Source organism: Bufo bufo, chromosome 3 (assembly GCF_905171765.1).
Source record: "Bufo bufo chromosome 3, aBufBuf1.1, whole genome shotgun sequence".
NCBI lineage: Eukaryota > Metazoa > Chordata > Amphibia > Anura > Bufonidae > Bufo > Bufo bufo.
Window position 1 is genome coordinate 100,505,072 of NC_053391.1, and position 18,670 is coordinate 100,523,741.

Here is an 18,670-nt window from a genome sequence, read left to right on the forward strand (position 1 = left end):
TCCAAAAAAACTGGTCTTCAGGGTACCACCAGTACACAGATTTCCTGTTATAAGCAAACAAGTTAATTTAACCTTTTTTAGGACTCAATGTCCTGAAAAATATATAAAAATATCAAAATTATTTTTAGCTTTTTGACATTTCCCCTGTAATTAATATCAGATCCAAAATACATAAAAAATATTGCTAATTATTATGCTAAAGGGACATAGCATTCGAGCACAATGAACTGGTCCAACTGTGACTGGTATATGGGAACAATTAGTTCTGCCACGGGCAGAGATATTTGGAAAATCATCCCTTTGTCTCAGTGGAATGCATTATTCAACAGAACCTAAGATTCATTGTCTACCGTCCAAAACATATTGCTTCAATAAGAGCTCTGAATGTTTGCATGCATTGTGCAGTTTTTGGAAACAATACGTTAGATTTACTCTGGGTGGATATATGAGGACATGGAGGTTTATTGATCTGTAGTAGGCCACAGAAGATTCCCTGGACAATACATGGGAAATTGTGGAGAACATCTAAGTCCTCTTGCTTCATAACATTTTACTTCAGTCCCCGCAGTTGGTGATCGACCGGCACGAAACAATCACTGTGAGCGTTGCCTTAGAGAAGTGTGTACTCCCTATGGTTTTGATCAAACATGTCGGATCACGTGATATACGTCCCAAGGGTTTACACTATTTTCACATCAACGAATGATGTAATGTAAATATAAGGGGATTATTAGACTATGTGGTATATGAAATCCTTACATCTAGTGAAGGTCCTGTTGCAGATGAATTGCCTGTAACAAGCGCCAAACGTCGTTATAAAAAGTTGATCGCCTTTATTTTCATTTTCACACGGCAATTATCGGGAGGGGTTTTAAGGAGCAATTGTTCTTGTGGTTGTTCAAAGCCATCTTCTTATAGAATGCATTGTTTGTCGCCTATTTACACGAGGAGATGAGCTGCCGACAAGCAATCATTTTTATGCCCACGTAAAAAAGGACGTCAACAACAAACACGCAGTTGCACATTTGTCAGTTGATCCCCAGCTATGTTTACACAGGGTACTGATAGGAAGGGACGTCATCAGCCAGTATTAAAAAAAAAAGTTGTCTCATTAAGATAACTTACTCCCTATCCAAAGGTTAGGGGATAAGTGTCTGATCGGCCGGGTCAACCTGTTGGGGTCCCCGGCGATCATGAGAACAGAGGCCCGTGCTTCTTCATTTAAATGGAGCGCTGGTCACACATGCACATCTGCCACTACATTCATACAAGTAAATATTCTCATGATCAGCAGAAACTTAGCGGTCAGACCCCCAACGATCAGACACTTATCCACTCTCCTGTGGATGGGGATGTCTTAATAGGACAACCCCCTTAAAGGGCCTTAAGATGGACAATTTATATGATACTGTAGATAAAAGGGAATCCTGATATAGACACAGTCTATAGTATGTACAGCCATAGGGCTGGTCATACACATCTAGGCAGCCATTAGCTGAAGAATTGTTTGTCCAATCTCTCTGGTTCACCTTTAAAGAGAAATGTACAGTGTTTGGCTGTCTACGGAGCTCCCATAGAAATAAATGTGAGCATGGCTGACCAACCACTTTGTTAATTTCGTGGTGCTCCACGGGGTATGGGGCCCCGTTTTCATGATCAGTGGTAATCCCTATGGTAGGATCCACCTCCGATCTAATAGTTATTCCCTATCCTTTGGATAGGGATTAACTGCATATAACCAGAATACCCCTTTAACATGGCTATCCTAAAGCTAATCTGCCCATTACAATGAATTCTGTGGGTAATTCATTGACAGAATGCAGACTACCATAAATGGCGCCTGTATCCGCCATTTAGCTTTAGCCCATCAGAAATATTATTGGCTGATTTGGAGTGAATTGAATGAATAAACTATATTGGGGAATTGCTAATTTGTAAAAGGGTTTTCCAGGATTAGGGGGAAAGTTGTTTGCCACAGTTCCACGTGATCTGTGTTAGGTATTTCAGCTCATCTCCATTCAAGTGAATGTGGCTGAGCTGCAATACCAGACATGGCCCAAGGGCAAGAGTGGCGCTGATCCGGCTGAAAAGAAGATACTTTCTTAATGCAGATAAAGCTAACCCATAGATATGAGACTATTATATTTTCAAAAGGGCTCCGGTTTATACCTTTGTAATTCAGTAATATTGGAGTGGATGACGGATATAAGTGGTAAAAGGGCCTTTTTGCACAGGACAGTAATCTAAAAAGTTCCCAATTATTTCCCAGTGTAAATGTGTGCGACAATCAGTGATAATCAGTTCATTTGTCATTGATAGTATCTTTATTGCTGTCCTAAAAATGATCGTCTGGTCAGCAGTACATCTGCTTGTGTGAACAAGCATCTGTGGTCGAAGAGGAAAGACAAGTGATCTTATAAACAATCACAATTACAAATAAAAAACCTTACAATTATTGTAACATATAACTGCAAGTCTTGACCGATAGGTCATTAATATCAGATCAGCACTGGGCTGCAGTAACCCAGCATGGCCACTACTCAGAGAACAGCGCTGTGCTTCTGGCTTTGTGTTAGTTCTGGCACCAACAGCTGCTATGAACAGTTTACCATGGGGGGTGTCAGGTGTCAGGCCCCATCAATCTGATACTCATTACCTATCCTGGGGATAGGACTTTAATGTATATGTAATGGGCAGTTAGTGTGGACCCACAGTACCAACTAACCAGTTTCACTTTGGGCTAATCCTAAGAGCGTTATTCAAGAAATCCCTTGGTTTTCACCCTTTAACTCCTATATAGGGATCTGGCCTTCACTGCAGGGGACCCACCAGGCCTCTATCTCTTGGAACAGTCTTGGTGTAGTTAACAGCTGCTCCCACAGGAGACAGAGATACCGTTGCGATCCACCAGGTAAATAGCCAAACCTCAGAGTTCATGCAGTTCCATGAAATTAATCCAAGCTCAGGGCAGGCGGTGGAGTCGGTTAACAGGCAAAAGTTCGGTACATGGGCAGTCAATCAGAATAGCACGCCTTCAGGCATGAAGAGAGTGGGCAGATCAGCATTTATAGTAGAATTTGATTAACAATTAGAAGCAACTGCACACAGAGCAAGGCGAGGAGGGGAGTGGTGGTGATGGCAAAAATGGAAGTAGTAGTAATTCAATGAATAATGTTCGTAATAGAAGTAGGAATTCAGCGACAAACACGCCAATGTAACAATATATAACCTGAAAAACCCCTTTGAAGCCCTACTGTATTATCCATTGGCACCTGTTTTTCCCCAATCTATCTGCCTGTCGAAAGGACCCTCTACTCAGGCTCCAGAATTAAAGGCAATGTATAAAATTCTATAGCCTGCCATCACTACATTACCACTTTTAGGGTACAACCACACTGTGCAGTCGGGTCACGGTTGTGATGCAGCTGTGCTGTGTTCGAGTACTTCGAGGCCAAATGGCTCTCAGTGGGCAACAATTAAACTATTTAGACTGCTCTGTTCAGTGGGGCTGCATTGTTAATGGCCATGTAGCACTTTCAATACCACGTGGCCATTAAGAATACATACCCATTGAACAGTGGTCATACCCTTAGAGAAATGTTTCTAGTTAATAGGCTACAACTTATTCTACTTTGAAAAAGCCTTATACAGAGCTGTAACCTTGGAAAGGTCACTTACAGTACAGAAACCTAGTCAACCACTGCAAATAACCTACTTAATAAATTTTCTCTCATCCGTCGCCTGTCATCACTTCATCGTTCCAACTGATACTTCTATGTAATTCACCGAAAAGAAAAATAGCAACCTTGGCTCACTGCAAAATGCATCTTATTTCTGACACAGCAGTTGCTGTATCCAAGATAAAGTGGTTGAATGCACTGACGTGTCCGACCTAAACTAGGTGTAGGGTACACCGCAATCCTCTCAAGAAGGAAAAGTCATTGAATTATGAAAATCACAGGATCAAGAGACATGTTAATGATATGCAAATGATACAAAATGGAAACAAAATATTCAAAACATCTAGGTTTATTTGATACTTTTCACTCCCTCCTCAGCCCTTAATGCACTTGCCCATCACTGACTTCTGAGCTGAAGACCTAGCCACTTACTTTATAGATAAGATTGAGAACATCCGACAGGAAATAAGCTCTCAGTCACCAACCTGCATTAATCCCACACCTGCTCTTGTTCTCGCTCCTCATTTGACCCTACAACAGAAGTTTCCAGCCTCCTCTCTTCTTCTAGACCGATTAACTGCAGTTGTGAACCTATTCCCGCAAGCTTCCTCCAGTCCCTCTCTCCAGCTGTCATTAGTCACTTGTCCACAGTATTTAACCTGTCTCTCTCTTCTGGCACCTTTTTGTCCTCTTTTAAACATGCTGTTATAACCCCATTTCTAAAAAACAACAACATATCTTTATCCAACCTGTGCTGCTAACTTCTGACCTGTCTCTAATCTCCCCTTCATCTTTAAACTTCTGGAATGTTTGGTCTGCTCTGCCCTAATAAGTTTCCTTTCTGCTAACTCTCTTCTTGACCCCTTTAAATTTGGCTTTCACCCTCTACAGAATTTACAGAAACTGCCCTTACCAAAGTGTCTAATGATCTCCTGACAGCAAAAAAAGATGGCAACTACTCTCTACTGATTCTTCTGGAACTCTCTGCAGGATTTGATACTGTAGACCACATACTCCTCCTTACCATGGCCTTAAAGACACTGCCCCTTCTCTCCTGGTTTTATTCTTATCGTTCTGGCTGCTCTTTCAGTGTATCATTCGCATGTCCTTCTACATCTCCTCTTCCTCTTGCTGTCGAGCTTTCTAAGAGTTCAGTCCTAGGTCCTCTGCTCTTTTCTCTCTTTCTTTGTTTCCAGTACCATCTATATGCTGTTGGCACCCAACTATACACTTCACCCAACAAGATCACTCCAGCAGTACTTCAAAACACTGTCTGCTGTCTATCTGAAATTGAATCTCTCAAAAACTGAACTTCTTGTCTTTCCCCTATCTGCTAACCTACCTAAACCTGATATTTCAATTTCTGTCTGCAGCATTATCATAACTCCTGGGCAGCATGCCCACTGTCTTGGGGTTATGTTTGACTCAGATCTTTCCTTTGCTTCCCACATTCAATCACTGGCACGCTCTTGTCGTCTGCACCTGAAGAACATCTCCAAAATCCGCCCTTTTCTCACGATGGAAACGGCTAAAACTCTTGTTGTTGCTTTGATTGATTCTCGTCTTGACTACTGTAGCGCATTACTAATTGGTCTTTCCTCACTAAACTCCCTTGAGTCCTAAATGCAGCAGCCAGGCTCATCTATCTGTCCACCCACTACACTGATGCTACTAGCCTGTGCCAGTCACCTTTTGCCCATCCACCACAGAATACAGTTCAAACTTCTCACCCTCACTCACAAAGCTCTCCACAGTGCTGCACCTCCCTACATATCCACTCTGATTTCTGTCTACCACCCTACTCAACAATCTTGGTTCTGCAAATGATCTAAGATTAACATCCACCATTATTCAAATCTCTTCATGGCATTTCTTATGCTGCACTGGAATGCACTGCCTCTGACAATCAGGTTAATTTCCAACTCCCTTATTTTTATTAAACGTGCCATAAAAACTAATTTTTTCAGACAGGCTCATCATGTTCATTAAACTAAATTTTTGGTGTACTCCCCCGCACCCCCCTCCTCCTGGCCCCCATTTTTAAGGATCAAATGCTATCATCCAACAGTAAGGGCTGTTTCACACAAGTATGTGCAGTCTGGAAGTCACATACGGTGTGTGAGCGTGATCCTCCACTGCTCGTCTTGCAGGAGCACACGGCATTATACTGGTTTGTAATGCTATGTGCCTCTGCATGACCTTATTTGTACAGAATCATAGTGACAGCGTTATTTCAGTATGATCCTGTAGCAGTAAGGTTATGCAGAGGCACATAGCACTATAAATCATTATAATGCACCCTCTGAATCATAAAGAATATGGTGCTATATAAATAAAGATTATTACTATTTTTTTTTTAAAGGGAACCTGTCATCAACTTTATGCTGACCTCACTGAGGATAGCATAAAATAGTTACAGAAATGCTGATCTCAGCGGTGTGTCACTCATGAGCTAAAAGTAAGTGGTCGCTAAGAACCAGCATCATAATCATTGCAGCTCAGGCCTTGAAAAGAGTCAAATCTACTTGAGAAGAGTCCTGGTTATTCCTAATCTCCTGCTCTCTCCCCCATCTGCTGATGATTGGCAGTTCTCTCCTAGAGAGAAAGGGAGAAAACTAGGTAGAAGACTGTCAGTCATCAGCAGGTGGGCAGGAGAGCAGGAATTTATGAATAACCATGACCCTTCTCAGGTGGCCGTGACTCTTTTCCAGGCCTAGTCTGCAATGATTGTGATGTTGGTTCTCGGCAACCACTTACTTTTAACTTTCAAAATGACAGACCGCTGAAATCAACTCACCTGTCTCTACTTTATGCTGCCTTTAGTTTGGGCAGCATAAAGTTGATGACAGGTTCCCTTTAAGTATGAGAACCACATGAAGAAATACAAGCGCTTACACGCCTTGGCATGCTATCAACATCCAGTGCTGACAGCTCCCTTTGCAATTGTCAACCATTGACATCCCAGATGTGCGTCAAAAGAAAAAAGTCTGGATACCTGTGGGCCATGGTAGCATGTTTAGGCTAAGCAGGCTGCTCACAGTAGAATGAGCAACATGTGGCCTGATATTGTTCTACTGAAAAACGGCTCATCGGACACTTTGGAGAAATGGCTGTACCACTGGTTCCATGACCAAATCAATGTAACATGAGCTATTAGTGTATCTGAAATGAAGATTAGAGGGGTCCAGCTACTGTACCTTATGCCATTCCACACCATAATACCAGAATTAGGACCAGTGTGATGTTCCTCTGTGAAGGCCTCTTCATGGCGTTGCCCACATGGTCTTCAGACCAATCTCTGGCTATTATTGCGTCTGAGACAAAAATGAGATTCGTCACTGAAGAGGACAGACCTCCATTACAGCCTCCATTTCTGTCTTGCTGTGCACCATGATAGCTTCTGAGAGCTGTGGCGTGAGGTCAATGGAACACCTGTAGCTGGATGTCTAGCTCTTTGCCCAGTGCCTTCTCATGGTTCATGTAGCCTTGAGATATGATGTCCAATTTCACTTGCAATGCAGAATGGATCACTACGCACCATTCTTCTAATTAGACAATCCATCCATGCAGAGATTTGCCTCTGTGCAGTTCTTGCTGTCATTCCAGTTTGTTGTTGTTCTCCCAACCCCCGAGACATTCAGTGTTGAACAGAGATGACATCCCGGCCAAGACGAGTAGCGATCTGCTGGAGTGATAAACCAAGGTCTCTCAGTTCAAGGATTGTGTTCCTATCAGTTTGTGTCAAGTGGCGAAATCTGGCATATTGATGAACAAGAAGCATCGCACAATCATCCCGCATGACTTAATCCGGTTTTGGAGTTTTCAACTTTGCTTTCCATCTGGCTTTTATGCCCTTCCCACATGCCACAGATTGGAGCTAGGTGCTTGAAAATGTGATGATCTGCAGATTATAGCAACACCTGCTACTTTCTCGATTTGCATAACCTTACGGCTTGTCCTTCTTGGTGTTACCATTTCAATGTTGAGGAGTGTATATACAAAGTCAGAGGGAAGAAAAGTGGTTCATAGCAGGAATGGTAGGTGGGAGTCCTGAAGTGAAACTGTCAGGCATCTATCAGACATGTATGGAATATACTTTTAATACGCCATAAATATCTCAGATGGTAAAACTCAAATTTATTAAAGTTCATAGATAAAGCTGATACCCATCTAATGGGTATGGGGGCCTCCTGACTATCCCCCATGATGTCAATTGCTGATTCTTTTGTCTCCCCTCTTTCCATTCTAGACACATGCATGCTCAACCAAGCCAATTGAGCATATGTATGAAGGAGTCAGGTACGATGGCTGTATATAATGTGGTGTCTTAGGGTTAAGGTAATGTTTCAGATACCAGTGAAATTATCTTACTTCATATTTTGTCTAAAACATGGTAGGCATTCTGTATATAAGGGCCACCACTTCATCATGGCTTGACATAGCATCAATTTCAAATGCTAGCGGAGTCCTTCAGAAGACAAGCTTGTAGCCTTATGTTCCTTCTTCTGTGTACAAATGTAATCTGCTTAAGGAAACCAGAGGAAATTTAGATTTCTCTGTAGCCCTTCTTATTGTTGAATATTTCCTGCAGCAAAAGGTAGAGAGTCCAATAATAACAAACTGTACATGCAATTTCCTGGCCAGATTCACACACAGCATTTTTTTTTTTTTGCAGTGTTAGTAGGCTTTTTAATACTCTAGGGCAGATTTACTATTCCAGTCTGAAGCTGACCATACACAGGCAATAGCTGTTGTCTGAACTTCTGGCACAATTTTGGAGCACATTTTAAAGAGTCACTGTGCTTTCATGCACCTTTATTTCATTTAATAAAGAATTATGTAAATCCCAAATTTCTAAATCACTTAATTAAAAAAATTAGCAGTTTACTGCCTGTTGTCAGGCAAGATCTGTCCCTAGTAACAGAGACCCAGAAGACAGCTCACGGGAAATGGGGATGTGTCGGAGCTAGCTGAGATCCAGAGCCTGATAAAAGAATTGCTTTTACAGTGATTCTGAATTCATAGGAGCGTTCTGCCTCTCTGTACAGTAAGTGTGATTTACCCCTCCTTATCTGTTCTGTGAGCTCTGGAGCTGAAAACAAACATAGTGGGATGTAAGGGATAGGATGTCACAGCCGTACAGTGCTGGCAGATTACACAGAAGGGAGATGCCCAGTGGTGTGCCTTGGGGGGGCGGTCCGCCCCGGGTGTCAGGCTGTCTGCTATACAAGGGGTGCTGCCGCACTCCAGGCAGCGAACTGTGTGGAGAGTAGGCAGTGAGAGGCGCTAGCGTATGCACATCCTGCTGGCACAGCACTGGGTACACTGGGTACACATCACCCTGGAAAATCATCTCCCTTCTATGCATCTTCCCCCCTGACAACATGCTCCATCTCCGCTGTTCTCTGCCTCTCTCTTCCAAGCACTCGCGGCGCGTGCACAGTCCGCGGCTGCCAGGCACAGGGCCGAGAGATGTCAGCAGCGTGCTCATTGGTCAGCAGGGATTGGGCGAGTGGCCAGAGTGCTGGGCACTGAAGTAGTGAGCGGTGTGAGGTACTGAGGGTCTCCTCACTGAGGCGGTGACGTGCGGCATCCTCAGCTGTGGAGCTGGCGGCGTCATTGTCTAATGTGTGCGCCGCCTTACCGCAGCTGCCGTCTGTGCGTCTTATATGCACATTTATTGTACTGTGCTTCTTAAAATAATAGCCTGGTTTATTGGTGACAAATGGGCAAATTCAACATTTATAGGAAAAGCATGGTAAACCTGGCATACAAGAAGAGAATAGAACATTATGTTCTTGGGGAGGTAGCACATACAAATGGGTATAGGCCTGTGCCTGTAAAATGAGCCACGCTGCCCATAGTGATGCTCAGAACAGAGCACAGATGGCTTTTTTTTTTACTATGCAGGGGGCACAGAGGACTTTATTACTATGGAGGGGGCACAGAGTACTTTTTTTTTTTTACTATGGAGAGGGCACAGAGGACTTTATTACTATGGAGGGGGCACAGAGGACTTTATTACTATGGAGGGGGCACATTGGGCATTTCTACTATGGCGGGGGCACAGAGGACATTACTAATGTGAAGGGGGCACAATGGGCATTTCTAATATGGAGGGGGCACAGAGCCAGAGGGCATTACTACAATGAAGGGGGCACAATGGGGATTTCTACTATGGAGGGGCACAGAGGTAATTACTAGCACAGTGGGCATTATTACTGTGAAGGGGGCACAGTGAGCATTTTTACTGTGAAGTGGGCACAATGGGGATTTCTACTATTGAGGGGGCACATAGGGCATTACTAGCACATTGGGCATTACTACTATTAAGGGGGCACAAAGGTCATTTTTACTATGAAGGGGCACAGTGGGGATTATTACTATGAAGGGGACACAATGGGGATTATTACTATGAAGGGGGCACAATGGGGATTATTACTGTGAAGGGGGCACTATGGGGATTATTACTGTGAAGGGGGCACAAAAAAGGCATTACAACTGTGGAAGGGGCACAGAGAGGGCATAACTACTGTAAGGGGGCACAATGTGGGCATCACTACTGTGAGTGGGCACACATCTGTACAAAACTACTGTGAAGGTAGTACAATGAGGGCAATACTACTGTGAGGGGGTACAATTTTTTTAAAGTATTGGGGGGTGCCAGAGAAAGGACCCGCCCCGGGTGCCAAACACCCTAGGCATGCCACTGGAGACGCCCCTGCTTCTGAGAGAAATGCATTTAACTATGCAACTGAAGATGGAAATAATTAGGCTGAAAAATAGATTAGGGAAATACAAAAAAGACCTGTTCCTTCACAGTTAAGATTGTACAAAGAGGTGCAGCCATTATGCAAACTTTTTGGAAAACTCGGGTAAGCTTTAAGCCATGCTGCTTTTCAGTGAAACACTCCCACTTTCTGCTAAGAGACATCCCTGGTTGAGCAAGGTAGAAAAAGTGTAATTAAGGGGCTGTGCCATAAACTACTTTACACTCTAATATGTATTTTCATCAATTATTGTAGCTCCCATTCATCTTAGTATTGTTTTTTTTTTTTTTATTGACCTCATTTGCAGTTTTCTCTTCTCTCTCACGCTTGAATCCTACTTCCTGGTTTGTCATATGACTGCTGTCCTATCATGCCTTAGGACAATGAAGTGTGTCCTGACATCAGCAAATCATGTGACACTAACCACACCCCTTGTTCTTATCAATGCTACTTCCTATGTCCTACATGACAAGGCTCCAATGCAGGACATAACCTACACCAACTGAATGGTAGGCTAATAACTTTAAAGTAAGGTAGTTTTGATAAATGGTGGTATTTGGGGAAAGTGATATAACAATGAAATCTTTTGGGCGGCACACATTCATATTAGGGGCACAGCCTCTTTAAAGAAGTTCTCTGACCCCAAGGTAAAATCAGCTAAGGCCTGGAATGCATTTAACATAATAAAAGAAAGTGACTCACCAATTCACTGGCTTCAGGCTCGATCTGAGCCATAATTTAAAATATTTGCAATAGTAAATCTGCTCCATTATGTCTACAAAAACCATAATAAACATGTATAAAAAGTGATAATTTCAAAAACAAACTTAAAACACTGTAAAAATGCTTACAGCTGTTAAAAAAATAGCACTATCGTTTTTACATGCATTTTTTATATAGTTGTAACCACAGGGGGGGGAAACACAGGGGAAAAAAATACCTGTCTTACGGTAATGAGCACCACAAAAAAATGATGCAACAAAAATATATACAAAGTTTTTGTCTCGGTTTTGCAGTTTTAAATATAAAACTTTTTGTACTTAAAAATGCAACTCCTTTGGCTCGTAAAGCCATTGCCATTGGATCGAAAGAAGGGTCCCTTCTTCAAATATTTGGCAGACACTGGTGAATTCTGTAGATCCATATAATCATATGGTGTACAGAGGTAGGGGTTGTTCAGATGCATTTTGTAAAGTTTGGGACCTTTGGTGCTTATCACCCTCTACTTTATGCACAGCTCACTCTCTTATTTCCTCCCTAAATTTTCTTACTAGGTGATATCATACATTTTTTGCCTAAGACATGGAACTTTGTGTCCCCTAATGTTTTTTTTTACAGTGATTACTATACGACAGGTTGTGACTTATGGAGGCTATTAACTTCAGTTTTCTCCTTGCAGATAATCTCTGCATTATGTCACCTATCCACTGTTAATTGAATATTTGTATTTTTGCGTTACATTTTAAAATGGTTAAACAGAGCTTAAAAAATATGCAACTGTAATATCAGCAAAACTGACACTAAACAGGGTGTGAATGCATTTTTTACCATGGTTATTCCAATGAAGGAAAGTTTTGCCACATAGTTTATCTGCTGCAAAGCACCAAAAATGACACTTTGCCAATAACACATTGGCCCACAATCACTAAACCTATAGATAGTGTAAACTTATTGTGTAATGTATTAACATGTGACTTTTTGCTCTCATTTTTTGAGTATTTGTCATGGGTAGCGTTTGTTTTTTTGCAACAAATGTACTAAATGTTGCACTCCATTTGTTACATTTGTCGCACATCATACCTATAGATAAGTCTGACCTTATCTATTATAGAGGTTTCTGACAAATCTGTATCCCACCAGGGAACTGGAGTACACTTGGGTCTTTTTAATCAAATGGCAAAAAATAAAGCCCCACTCATAAAACCTCTGTCCGACCCTTAGTAAATGGAATTTTCTGGGCATGGCACAAATCTCGCTAGAAAAGACACAAACACATAAAAAATTTGGCACAAATGCTTACTCCTCCAACAAAACAGCCCGAATCACTCAAAATTTTCTGGCACAGTGCACTTGATACATTACCCTCTAAGACCTGCTCTCTAGACCATATGCAGGGATATGCACTTTTGTCTAATCTTACATTACAGGGCATCTGTCAGCAGATTTGTACCTGTGAAACTGGCTGACCTGTTACATGTGCGTTGGGCAGCTGAAGATATATGTGTTGGTCCCATGTTCATATGTGTCCGTATTGCTGAGAAAAAAATATATATGCAAAAATATATGCAAATGAGCCTCTAGAAGCAACGGGGGTGTTGCTGTTACACCTAGAGGTTCAGCTATCTGCAACTGCCGCACCCTCTGCACTTTGATTGCTAGGGCCAGGCGTGATCACGTTTACACTACCTGGCCCTGTCAATCAACATGCAGAGCGTGCGGCAGTTGCAGTGAGAGCTAAGCTCCCATTGCTCCTAGAAGCTCATTTGCATATATTAAAACATAATTTTTCTCAGAAATGTGGACACATATAAACATGGGACCAACACAGATGTCTTCAGCTGCGAAGCGCTCATGCAGCAGGTCAGCCAGTGTCATAGGTGCAAATCTGCTGACAGATGCCTTAAACTATTGGTTGGCTTACTTTGAGACAGAATTGTGCCACAATTTTGGAGCAAACCATTGTATCTTTAGACCACACCTGCTTTGCGCAAAGCCATGCCCCTATTCCGATAAGCCATGTTCCCTTGCTAAACAAGGTGCCGAGGATTTCTCAAGAACCAGATACATCAAACTGTGCCAAGAAAGTGCCAAATTGCACCAATCTGCACCACATTTTAGCATAGTTTATGATAGTGTCTAGTCTAGGTGCACTGACATTATTATACTGTATCTGGGCCATTGTACATATAGTGCATGTTATTTGGTGATTTATCCATCTGGTAGATTTTAAGAGCAGTACATCAAGCTAAAAGTCAACACGATGTCTAGAACCTTTTTAAAAAAAATTCAGTGCCTTGCACTTCAAGCGTTTTTAATGGCATTTTTTTTAAATGAGGGTTTTTGGTTGCTTTATCTTTTGTAACATTTTCTACATATGCATTTTTCCTGGCATCTTTGAAGTCATATAGAGAACCCAGTGGGAAAAACATCAGAAAAAAATCAGTACTCAGGACATGCTGCATTTAAAAAAATAAGCCACATCCTCACTCTAAAAACTAAAATGCTCTGTATGTAGACCTGTAGAAAAATATGCTACAGATTTTAATAAAATATCTGGCTACAACATTTTTTTAACTAAATCGCCAAAAAAACTACAAAAAATACCCCCAAAAACATTAAAATGCTGAATGTGAATCAGGCCTAAGGCTAGGGTAAGAAAAAGTAACAAACCGTTTCTATAAAAAAAAAAATGTATGTATCCCAACCAGATTAAATGGAATGTAACCTGTTGAAACACATAAGCTCCACTGAAATATTTTTTTTCTGAAAAAAATAAATAAAATTGCTTTCATTTAGAAATGACAAAGGCTCAGAGAACTTACATACTGACCTATGAACGGAAGGAATTGCATTGTTGGTTTAACTTAATCCTCTGAAGTCACATAAAATCCAGCACCCGAATAAAAGCCAAAACAAGGATCCTCTGCAAATATTTGAATTCCCTAATTCGCTTGAGTAAATATGTTATAGGTGCTGCTACATTAAACAAATAAAATGAGAGTATTATTTAAACTGTGAAATCCATTACAATATACCATACGATGTACATTTTGCCTGCGCACAGTTGTTTCAGGTGGTATGTAGGCTCTAAATGTAAACCAGCTCACCTTACAATCCACAGCCCTGTGCACAGAACGAGCCAAGCCGATCGCTCTTTACTCTTAAATATATAAAAATGAACTTCTGTCTGTCTGTCTGTCTGTCTGTCTGGACATCTGTCTGGACGTCTGTCTGGACGTTCTTTATGCACGACCAAACGACTGGACCGATCTTCACCAAATTTGGCACACAGGTACATCAGGTGTCCGGGAAGGTTTTAGACCGGGTCTCAGCTCTCTAGGACTTACCGTTCCTGATATATTCCCAAAAAATGACCTGCATTAGCCAATAGAAGCCAGCAAGCCTTTCACTTAAACCCGAACTGCCATTTACACGGTCACATGTCCCTTATTAGCCAATAGAAGCTTACAGGTCCTACTTCAGGTTGCCATAACAACTGATCACAGGTTTTAGCAGTTCGCAGGTCCTTAAATATTCAGTCATATGACGTATGACGGCACAACTACACTGCTACATGCATGGGGGGCAGGAGCCACTATTAAACGGACGGCCGCTGTGGAGTTCACTGTTAAAGGGGCGGGCACTGCGGAAATCACTGTTAAAGGGGCGGGTACTGTGGAGGTCACTGTTAAAGGGGCGGCCACTATGAAAGTCACTCTTAAAGGGGTGGTCAATGCTAAAAGGGTGGGCATTGTGGAGGTCACTGTTAAAGGGGCAGGTACTGTGGAAGTCACTGTTAAAGGGACGGGCACTGTGAAGATCACTGTTAAAGGAGTGGCCACTATTAAAGGGACGGGCAATGTGGAGGTCACTGTTAAAGGGGTGTTCACTGTTAAAGGGGCGGGCATTGAGAAGGTCACTGTTAAAGGGGTGGATACTGTGGAGGTCACTATTAAAGGGACGGGCACTGTGGAGGTCACTGTTAAAGAGGTGAGTTAGAGCCTACAATAACCCAAAAACCGAAGCTCACTCACCAACTTACTGCAACTTGTACAAAAAAAGAGCAAGGATTTAACAAGGTAAAAAAATCTCATTTTATTTATTATAAATCACATGAACATTACAGGTGAGACTCAAAAGGGACAGAACATGGAGACTGGGCCACAAAAGGGCTCTGCAATGTGGAGAATCACAATGGGGGATAATGTGACCATATACAGCAGGTAACAGACAATAAACAGAAGCTGTGAACATTGGAGTAGTTGCGGGTGCAATTGCTGTCCCCTAGTGTTGAACAACTACCTAGCTCTTATTCACAGCGTCCAAGCAATGGATGCTGTAGGGTATAATTGGACGGTGCAATACTACTCATAAAGATGACATATAACAATAACTGTAAGTCACTAGTCCCACCCTAATACAGATACCATGTTACCTACCCATGTTGCTGCTGAAAAATGGTGACACAGTTCCCCCACTGCTTCGACCTCAACACGTGTTTCGCCACGTAGGCTTCGTCAGGAGGTACTGTTAAAGAGGTGGTCAATGTTAAAGGGGCGGGCACTGTGCAGGTTATTGTTAAAGGGGTGGTCACTGTGGAGGTCACTGTTAAATGGGCGGGCACTGTGGAGGTCACTGTTAAAGGGGCAGACACTGTGGAGGTCACTGTTAAATGGATGGACAATGTGGAAGTCACTGTTAAAGGGGCGGGCACTGTGGAGGTCACTGTTGAAGGGGCGGGCACTGTGGAAGTCACTGTTAAAGGGGCAGCCACTATGAAGGTCACTGTTAAAGGGGTGGTCAATGTTAAAGGGGCGGGCACTGTGGAGGTCATTGTTAAAGGGGCGGGCACTGTGGAGGTCACTGCTAAAAGGGCAGGCACTTTGGAGGTCACTGTTAAAGGGGCAGGCACTGTGGAAGTCACTGTTAAAGGGCTGGGCACTGTCCGGGAAGGTTTTAGACCAAGTCACAGCTCTCTAGGACTTACCGTTCCTGAGATATTCCCAAAAAATGACCTGCATTAGCCATTAGAAGCCAGCAAGCCTTTAACTTAAATCCAAACTACCATTTACACGGTCACATGTCCCTTATTAGCCAATAGAAGCTCGCAAGTCCTACTTCAGGTTGCCATAACAACTGATCACAGGCTTTAGCAGTTCGCAGGTCCTTAAATATTCAGTCATATGATGTATGACGGCACAACTACACTGCTACATGCATGGGGGGCAGGAGCCACTATTAAACGGACGGCTGCTGTGGAGGTCACTGTTAAAGGGGCGGGCACTGTGCAAGTCACTGTTAAAGGGGCGGGTACTGTGAAGGTCCCTGTTAAAGGGGCGGGCACTGTGGAGGTCACTGTTAAAGGGGTGTTCACTGTTAAAGGGGTGGGCATTGTGGAGGTCACTGTTAAAGGGGCGGACACTGTGGAGGTCACTATTAAAGGGACGGGCACTGTGGAGGTCACTGTTAAAGAGGCGGACACTGTGGAGGTCACTGTTAAAGAGGTGGTCAATGTTAAAGGGGTGGGCACTGTGCAGGTTATTGTAAAAAGGGTGGGCACTGTGGATGTCACTGTTAAAGGGGCGGGCACTGTGGAGGTCACTGTTAAAGGGGCAGACACTGTGGAAGTCACTGTTAAAGGGGCAGTGTCATGCCCTGCTCAGATCATGTGCGGAGGTCTGCCAGGTCATTGTTAAAGGGGCGGGCACTGTGACGGGCACTGTTAAAGGGGTGGGCACTGTGGAAGTCACTGTTAAAGGGGCAGCCACTATGAAGGTCACTGTTAAATGGGTGGTCAATGTTAAAGGAGAGGGCACTGTGTAGGTCACTGTTAAAGGGGTGGGCACTGTTAAAGGGGCGGGCACTGTGGTGGTCACTGTTAAAGGGGCGGGCACTGTGGTGGTCACTGTTAAAGGGGCAGGCACTGTGCAGGTCACAGTTAAAAAGGCGGTCACTCTTAAAGGGGTGGGCACTGTAGAGGTCACTGTTAAAGGGGCAGGCACTGTGGAGGTCAATGTTAAAGGGGCGGCCACTGTGGAGGTCAATGTTAAAGGGGCGGCCACTGTGGAGGTCACTGTTAAAGGGGTGGGCACTGTGGAGGTCACTGTTAAAGGGGTGGGCACTGTGGAGATCACTGTTAAAGGGGCAGGCACTGTGGAGGTCATTGTTAAATGGGCGGGTACTGTAGAGGTCACTGTTAAGGGGTAAACTGTTGATATCTTTTTACGACACATGGAAACATAAAATGAAATAGATGAAATACACGTGCGAAGCCGGGTCCTTCTGCTAGTAGAATATAAGAAGAAAAGATGGTTCCAGCACTTGTAATAACTCAGTTGCCTTTCTTTCTTGTAGCATGTAACTCACATGGACACAAACCTTTACCCCAGCACGGTTGTGTTCTTAGTCTTAACCATGTATGTAGACTCTTCTGTGAATAACTGTCCAGAGTCAGTAGGTGGTGGGACATTTTAAACCCTGATGTCCTGCCAGATCCTACAAAATGTTTGAACTTTAATTGGTTTCTATGGGAGTGTTCAAACTACTCATGAAATGTCATAATGTACGGCAAAGGAGGAGATGTGCACCAACGGGCATATGAAAACTATAGACACTGTGGTGTCATGTCGGACCATACAATATGCATTAAAATGAATTACAAACTTTTGTGAATGGCTTATCTAGAACTTTTTCATCTTGGCCTAAGATCGTTATCATGTAGAATCATTTCTAGTTTTTCTCCATGATGAGCAGGCCCAGACTAACAGCAAGTTTATCTAGAAATTCTCCATCTTGCCCTAAGATCATATCATGCAGAATTGTTTAAAGTTTTTCTCCATGATGAGCAGGCCCAAACTAATGGCAACTTTATAAAAACTTCTCCATCTTGCCCCAAGATCATTATTGTGTAGAATTGTTTATAGTTGTTTCCATTACAAGCAGGCTCTGACTATGGAAAGTCTGTCTATAAATTCTCCATCTTGCCCCAAGATCGTATCATGTAGAATTGTTTCTATTTTTTCTCCATGATAAGCAAGCCCAGACTAATGTCAAGTTTATCTAGAAAGTCTCCATCTTTCCCCTAGATCGTTATCATGCATCCCCTAGATCGTTATTTTTTCTCCATGATGAGCACTCCTAGACTAATGCAAGTTCATCAAGAAATTTTCCATCTTGCCCCTCCTTGATCATTATCATGTAGAATCCTTTCTAGTTTTTATCCATGATCAGCATGCCCAGTGTGTGTAATGGCAACTTTATAAGAACTTCTCCATCTTGCTCCAAGATCATTATCGTGTAGAATTGTTTCTAGTTTTTTTCCATTATGATCAGGCTCAGACTAATGGAAATTTTGTCAACAAATTCTCCATCTTGCCCCAAGATCGTATCTTGTAGAATTGTTTCTACTTTTTCTCCATGATGAGCAGGTCCAGACTAATGGCAACTTTATAAGAACTTTTCCATCTTGCCCCAGGATCATTATCATGTACAAATGTTTCT